The sequence below is a fragment of the Oncorhynchus keta genome, unplaced genomic scaffold (assembly GCF_023373465.1).
Source record: "Oncorhynchus keta strain PuntledgeMale-10-30-2019 unplaced genomic scaffold, Oket_V2 Un_contig_4530_pilon_pilon, whole genome shotgun sequence".
In the NCBI taxonomy this organism is placed as follows: Eukaryota; Metazoa; Chordata; class Actinopteri; order Salmoniformes; family Salmonidae; genus Oncorhynchus; species Oncorhynchus keta.
This window is the reverse complement of record NW_026287825.1, coordinates 82,246-90,172: the sequence shown is the minus strand read 5'-3', so window position 1 is coordinate 90,172 and position 7,927 is coordinate 82,246. Positions and strand designations below refer to the sequence as shown.

Sequence of the window (7,927 nt, the reverse complement as noted above, 5' to 3'; positions counted from 1 at the left end):
CAGTCCAATTTAGTACAGTCCAATCATAATTACACAGTAATGTCAGTACAGTCCAATTTAGTACAGTCCAATTATAAATACAGTCAATTTAGTACAGTCCACAGTCAATAGGTTATAAAGTACAATTTAGTACAGTCAGTACAGTCCAATTAGTACAGTCCAATTTAGTACAGTCAATTTAGTACAGTCAATTTAGTACAGTCCAATTAGTACAGTCCAAATTAGTCAAGTCAATTTAGTACAGTCCAAATTAGTACCAATAGTACAGTCCAAATTAGTCCAATTAGTACCAATTTAGTACAGTCAAGTACAGTCCAAATTAGTACAGTCCAATTTAGTACAGTCCAATTTAGTACAGTCCAATTTAGTACAGTCCAATTTAGTACAGTCCAATTAAGTACTGTCCAATTTAGTAAAGTCCAATTTAGTACAGTCCAATTTAGTACAGTCCAATTTAGTACAGTCCAATTTAGTACAGTCCAAATTAGTACAGTCCAATTTAGTACAGTCCAATTTAGTACAGTCCAATTTAGTACAGTCCAAATTAGTACAGTCCAATTTAGTACAGTCCAATTTAGTACAGTCCAAATTAGTACAGTCCAAATTAGTTAGTACAGTCCAAATTAGTCAAGTCCAATCGAGTTTAGTCAGTTGAGTTGAGTCATAGTTGCTTTATTAGTCTAGCCCTTCAAGAACACAACACTCAGCATCTCAGCAGTTCCCAGTTATATTACCCAGCCACCTGGAGAGAGGCTGGACTCAACATTAATATCATACCACTCATTATGTGGGTTATTGTCTTTCACAATCTCTCCCCCCCCATGTACTCTGTTAATGCTCTCTCCCTGGACCTGCCTGTTCCTGTTTCCCCCCTCTGAGACGAACCATTCATATATTCCAGGGGTGACCTCATTCTTATTCCAACCTCAAATACATGGTTCTGCTGCCTTGGCCCTTCTGTGATGTTAATGGTCTGTCTTGGTCCTTACCGGTGGGTGTGTGTGTGTGTGTGTGTGTGTGTTGTCGTAACGGCCGGCAGCGGCCTGATTAGAATTTGATTAGCTAGCGTTAGCGGAGGCTAGCTCCTACCTGCTGGGACATGAGATGAGAGGGGAGGGCAGGGAGATGGAGGGTGGCAGGAGGGCAGGAGGGCAGGAGGGAGGGATGGAGTAATTGACCTGCTCTCCTCATTCTATAAAGTTATTCACCCTCTGTTTCCTCTGTTGTTCGGAAACAGCAACGACAGCATTTTTACCCCACGACCAAGAAGGAGGCCATGATTTAACCACATAGACTTACAAACAAGCAGTCACACACACACACACACACACACACACACACACACACACACACACACACACACACACACACACACACACACACACACACACACACACACACACACACACACACACACACACACACACACACACACACACACACACACACACACACACACACACACACACACACACACACACACACACCTCCCCCTCTAACTGGTCCTCTGGACTGCAGACCGGTGTATAAACTTCTAATGGAGGGACACAGTGTAAAACTACACTTACTGAAAACTGCAGGTCTGCACATTCAAGTAATTGATTCAACAGGGAGGGAGGGAGAGGAGGGGGAGAGGGAGGGGAGGGAGGGAGGGAGGGAGGGTGGAGGGAGGGAGGGAGGGAGGGAGGGAGAGGGAGGGAGAGAGGTGGAGGGAGGGAGGGAGGGTGGGAGAGGGAGGGAGGGAGGGAGGGGGAGAGGGAGAGAGGTGGGGGAGGGAGGGTGAGGGCATGGGGGGAGGGAGGGAGGGGGGGGAGGGAGGGAGGGAGGGAGGGGAGGGAGGGAGGGAGGGAGGGAGGGAGGGGGAGGGAGGGAGGGAGGGAGGGAGGGAGAGGTGGAGGGAGCGAGGGTGAGAGGCATGGAGAGGGAGAAGGAGGGGGGAGGGAGGGAGGGTGAGAGGGAGGGAGGGAGGGAGGGGGGAGGGAGGGAGGGAGGGAGAGGGAGGGGGAGGGAGGGAGGGAGGGAGGGAGGGAGGGAGGGAGGGAGGGAGGGAGGGAGGGAGGGAGGGAGGGAATGTCTTAGATCAGTATAAATCCCAATGGAGCAAACACCCAATTGAAACCCTGCATGCAGAGTTCTGTAAGATTCTCCTACATGTCCAGAGGAAAACTACAAGCAATGCATGCAGGGGAGAATTAGGACAATATCCACTAATAATTAAAATGGGGGAAAAAAATAACAATTGAAGTTTTATAAACATCTAAAATACAGTGAGTCCCTCTCATATCATTACCAAGTCCTGCAATGCCAAGAGCTGAGCAAAGAAATGTGTCCTCTCATCCAGCTGGTCCTGAGTTCACTAACCTGTTCTACTAACACACTGAAGCCTCAGTCCCCTCATTCAGCTGGTCCTGAGTTCACTAACCTGTTCTACTAACACACTGAAGCCTCAGTCCCCTCATCCAGCTGGTCCTGAGTTCACTAACCTGTTCTACTAACACACTGAAGCCTCAGTCCCCTCATCCAGCTGGTCCTGGGGCTGAGTTCACTAACCTGTTCTACTAACACACTGAAGCCTCAGTCCCCTCATCCAGCTGGTCCTGAGTTCACTAACCTGTTCTACTAACACACTGAAGCCTCAGTCCCCTCATCCAGCTGGTCCTGAGTTCACTAACCTGTTCTACTAACACACTGAAGCCTCAGTCCCCTCATCCAGCTGGTCCTGGGGCTGAGTTCACTAACCTGTTCTACTAACACACTGAAGCCTCAGTCCCCTCATCCAGCTGGTCCTGAGTTCACTAACCTGTTCTACTAACACACTGAAGCCTCAGTCCCCTCATCCAGCTGGTCCTGAGTTCACTAACCTGTTCTACTAACACACTGAAGCCTCAGTCCCCTCATCCAGCTGGTCCTGAGTTCACTAACCTGTTCTACTAACACACTGAAGCCTCAGTCCCCTCATCCAGCTGGTCCTGGGGCTGAGTTCACTAACCTGTTCTACTAACACACTGAAGCCTCAGTCCCCTCATCCAGCTGGTCCTGAGTTCACTAACCTGTTCTACTAACACACTGAAGCCTCAGTCCCCTCATCCAGCTGGTCCTGGGGCTGAGTTCACTAACCTGTTCTACTAACACACTGAAGCCTCAGTCCCCTCATCCAGCTGGTCCTGAGTTCACTAACCTGTTCTACTAACACACTGAAGCCTCAGTCCCCTCATCCAGCTGGTCCTGGGGCTGAGTTCACTAACCTGTTCTACTAACACACTGAAGCCTCAGTCCCCTCATCCAGCTGGTCCTGGGGCTGAGTTCACTAACCTGTTCTACTAACACACTGAAGCCTCAGTCCCCTCATCCAGCTGGTCCTGGGGCTGAGTTCACTAACCTGTTCTACTAACACACTGAAGCCTCAGTCCTCTCATCCAGCTGGTCCTGGGGCTGAGTTCACTAACCTGTTCTACTAACACACTGAAGCCTCAGTCCCCTCATCCAGCTGGTCCTGAGTTCACTAACCTGTTCTACTAACACACTGAAGCCTCAGTCCCCTCATCCAGCTGGTCCTGGGGCTGAGTTCACTAACCTGTTCTACTAACACACTGAAGCCTCAGTCCCCTCATCCAGCTGGTCCTGGGGCTGAGTTCACTAACCTGTTCTACTAACACACTGAAGCCTCAGTCCCCTCATCCAGCTGGTCCTGGGGCTGAGTTCACTAACCTGTTCTACTAACACACTGAAGCCTCAGTCCCCTCATCCAGCTGGTCCTGGGGCTGAGTTCACTAACCTGTTCTACTAACACACTGAAGCCTCAGTCCCCTCATCCAGCTGGTCCTGGGGCTGAGTTCACTAACCTGTTCTACTAACACACTGAAGCCTCAGTCCCCTCATCCAGCTGGTCCTGGGGCTGAGTTCACTAACCTGTTCTACTAACACACTGAAGCCTCAGTCCCCTCATCCAGCTGGTCCTGGGGCTGAGTTCACTAACCTGTTCTACTAACACACTGAAGCCTCAGTCCCCTCATCCAGCTGGTCCTGAGTTCACTAACCTGTTCTACTAACACACTGAAGCCTCAGTCCCCTCATCCAGCTGGTCCAGAGTTCACTAACCTGTTCTACTAACACACTGAAGCCTCAGTCCCCTCATCCAGCTGGTCCTGGGGCTGAGTTCACTAACCTGTTCTACTAACACACTGAAGCCTCAGTCCCCTCATCCAGCTGGTCCTGGGGCTGAGTTCACTAACCTGTTCTACTAACACACTGAAGCCTCAGTCCCCTCATCCAGCTGGTCCTGGGGCTGAGTTCACTAACCTGTTCTACTAACACACTGAAGCCTCAGTCCCCTCATCCAGCTGGTCCTGAGTTCACAAACCTGTTCTACTAACACACTGAAGCCTCAGTCCCCTCATCCAGCTGGTCCTGAGTTCACTAACCTGTTCTACTAACACACTGAAGCCTCAGTCCTCTCATCCAGCTGGTCCTGGGGCTGAGTTCACTAACCTGTTCTACTAACACACTGAAGCCTCAGTCCCCTCATCCAGCTGGTCCTGAGTTCACTAACCTGTTCTACTAACACACTGAAGCCTCAGTCCCCTCATCCAGCTGGTCCCGGGGCTGAGTTCACTAACCTGTTCTACTAACACACTGAAGCCTCAGTCCCCTCATCCAGCTGGTCCTGGGGCTGAGTTCACTAACCTGTTCTACTAACACACTGAAGCCTCAGTCCCCTCATCCAGCTGGTCCTGGGGCTGAGTTCACTAACCTGTTCTACTAACACACTGAAGCCTCAGTCCCCTCATCCAGCTGGTCCTGGGGCTGAGTTCACAAACCTGTTCTACTAACACACTGAAGCCTCAGTCCCCTCATCCAGCTGGTCCTGAGTTCACAAACCTGTTCTACTAACACACTGAAGCCTCAGTCCCCTCATCCAGCTGGTCCTGGGGCTGAGTTCACAAACCTGTTCTACTAACACACTGAAGCCTCAGTCCCCTCATCCAGCTGGTCCTGAGTTCACAAACCTGTTCTACTAACACACTGAAGCCTCAGTCCCCTCATCCAGCTGGTCCTGGGGCTGAGTTCACTAACCTGTTCTACTAACACACTGAAGCCTCAGTCCCCTCATCCAGCTGGTCCTGGGGCTGAGTTCACTAACCTGTTCTACTAACACACTGAAGCCTCAGTCCCCTCATCCAGCTGGTCCTGGGGCTGAGTTCACTAACCTATTCTACTAACACACTGAAGCCTCAGTCCCCTCATCCAGCTGGTCCTGGTGCTGAGTTCATTAACCTGTTCTACTAACACACTGAAGCCTCAGTCCCCTCATCTAGCTGGTCCTGGGGCTGAGTTCACTAACCTGTTCTACTAACACACTGAAGCCTCAGTCCCCTCATCCAGCTGGTCCTGGGGCTGAGTTCACTAACCTGTTCTACTAACACACTGAAGCCTCAGTCCCCTCATCCAGCTGGTCCTGATTTCACAAACCTGTTCTACTAACACACTGAAGCCTCAGTCCCCTCATCCAGCTGGTCCTGAGTTCACAAACCTGTTCTACTAACACACTGAAGCCTCAGTCCCCTCATCCAGCTGGTCCTGAGTTCACAAACCTGTTCTACTAACACACTGAAGCCTCAGTCCCCTCATCCAGCTGGTCCTGAGTTCACAAACCTGTTCTACTAACACACTGAAGCCTCAGTCCCCTCATCCAGCTGGTCCTGAGTTCACAAACCTGTTCTACTAACACACTGAAGCCTCAGTCCCCTCATCCAGCTGGGGCTGAGTTCACTAACCTGTTCTACTAACACACTGAAGCCTCAGTCCCCTCATCCAGCTGGTCCTGGGGCTGAGTTCACTAACCTATTCTACTAACACACTGAAGCCTCAGTCCCCTCATCCAGCTGGTCCTGGTGCTGAGTTCATTAACCTGTTCTACTAACACACTGAAGCCTCAGTCCCCTCATCCAGCTGGTCCTGGGGCTCAGTTCACTAACCTGTTCTACTAACACACTGAAGCCTCAGTCACCTCATCCAGCTGGTCCTGAGTTCACAAACCTGTTCTACTAACACACTGAAGCCTCAGTCCCCTCATCCAGCTGGTCCTGATTTCACAAACCTGTTCTACTAACACACTGAAGCCTCAGTCCCCTCATCCAGCTGGTCCTGAGTTCACAAACCTGTTCTACTAACACACTGAAGCCTCAGTCCCCTCATCCAGCTGGGGCTGAGTTCACTAACCTGTTCTACTAACACACTGAAGCCTCAGTCCCCTCATCCAGCTGGTCCTGATTTCACAATCCTGTTCTACTAACACACTGAAGCCTCAGTCCCCTCATCCAGGTCCTGGTCTGAGTTCACAAACCTGTTCTACTAACACACTGAAGCCTCAGTCCCCTCATCCAGCTGGTCCTGGGGCTGAGTTCACAAACCTGTTCTACTAACACACTGAAGCCTCAGTCCCCTCATCCAGCTGGTCCTGAGTTCACAAACCTGTTCTACTAACACACTGAAGCCTCAGTCCCCTCATCCAGCTGGTCCTGAGTTCACTAACCTGTTCTACTAACACACTGAAGCATCAGTCCCCTCATCCAGCTGGTCCTGAGTTCACTAACCTGTTCTACTAACACACTGAAGCCTCAGTCCCCTCATCCAGCTGGTCCTGGTGCTGAGTTCACAAATCTGTTCTACTAACACACTGAAGCCTCAGTCCCCTCATCCAGCTGGTCCTGAGTTCACTAACCTGTTCTACTAACACACTGAAGCCTCAGTCCCCTCATCCAGCTGGTCCTGATTTCACAAACCTGTTCTACTAACACACTGAAGCCTCAGTCCCCTCATCCAGCTGGTCCTGAGTTCACAAACCTGTTCTACTAACACACTGAAGCCTCAGTCCCCTCATCCAGCTTGGCCTGAGTTCACTAACCTGTTCTACTAACACACTGAAGCCTCAGTCCCCTCATCCAGCTGGTCCTGGGGCTGAGTTCACTAACCTGTTCTACTAACACACTGAAGCCTCAGTCCCCTCATCAAATCAGGTGGTCCAAGCTGAAGATACAGCAGGGTAGATTTATACTGATCTAAGACACTCCCTCAGGATTTATACTGATCTAAGACACTCCCTCAGGATTTATACTGATCTAAGACACTCCCTCAGGATTTATACTGATCTAAGACAAACACTCCCTCCCCCATCTCCCCCACCTCCCCCTCCTCCCTTCCCCCTCCGTGCCACCCTCCCTCCCCCCATCTCCCCTTCCTCCCTCCCCCCTCCGTGCCACCCTCCCTCCCTCCCTTCCCCCTCTGTGCCTCCCTCCCTCCCTCCCCCCACCTCCCCCTCCTCCCTTCCCCCTCTCTCCCTCCCTCCCTCCCTCCCCCCATCTCCCCTTCCTCCCTTCCCCCTCCGTGCCACCCTCCCTCAAGCCCCAGCAGAAATCACACCAAATTGGCATGAAATGACGATGGGCCAGAAAATGACCAGCATCAGATCCAACACACACAGATAACAGCCTCAGCGTGCCTGGTATATTTCAATGTGCCAGATTCAGTCCCCTGTTCTAACACAACTTCATTCAATCTGTGCTCCTTGTCTGTGTGTGTGTGTGTGTGTGAGGGGGGTAGTCAATTGTTATTTGTCACATGCTTTCATAAGCAACAGGTGTAGACAAACAGTGATAACTAGGTTATATAGACAGGGTACCAGTACTGAGTTAATGATAACTAGGTTATATACACAGGGTACCAGTACTGAGTTAATGATAACTAGGTTATATACACAGGGTACCAGTCCTGAGTTAATGATAACTAGGTTATATACACAGGGTACCAGTCCTGAGTAATGATAACTAGGTTATATACACATGGTACCAGTCCTGAGTTAATGATAACTAGGTTATATACACAGGGTACCAGTACTGAGTAATGATAACTAGGTTATATACACAGGGTA

The 7,927-nt window shown here is 50.5% G+C and overlaps 1 long non-coding RNA gene across 27 annotated transcripts; it reads right to left on the bottom strand.

Annotated features, from left to right (window-relative positions):
• Positions 1–2,398: 2,398 nt before the first annotated feature.
• LOC127924782 (uncharacterized) lies at positions 2,399–6,969 on the bottom strand. 27 transcript variants are annotated; one of them, XR_008118775.1, is made up of 10 exons: positions 6,783–6,881; positions 6,411–6,532; positions 6,098–6,158; positions 6,008–6,036; positions 5,470–5,745; positions 4,751–5,006; positions 4,300–4,421; positions 3,447–3,507; positions 2,990–3,379; positions 2,399–2,483 (listed from the first exon to the last, which is right to left on the bottom strand). It is a non-coding gene; the product is annotated as an uncharacterized LOC127924782 (long non-coding RNA). The 27 variants fall into 27 exon arrangements; XR_008118779.1 differs by lacking the exons at positions 2,990–3,379; positions 3,447–3,507; positions 4,300–4,421 and adding an exon at positions 2,740–2,922; XR_008118777.1 differs by lacking the exons at positions 2,399–2,483; positions 2,990–3,379; positions 3,447–3,507 and adding an exon at positions 3,523–4,037.
• Between the last annotated feature and the right edge of the window lie 958 nt (positions 6,970–7,927).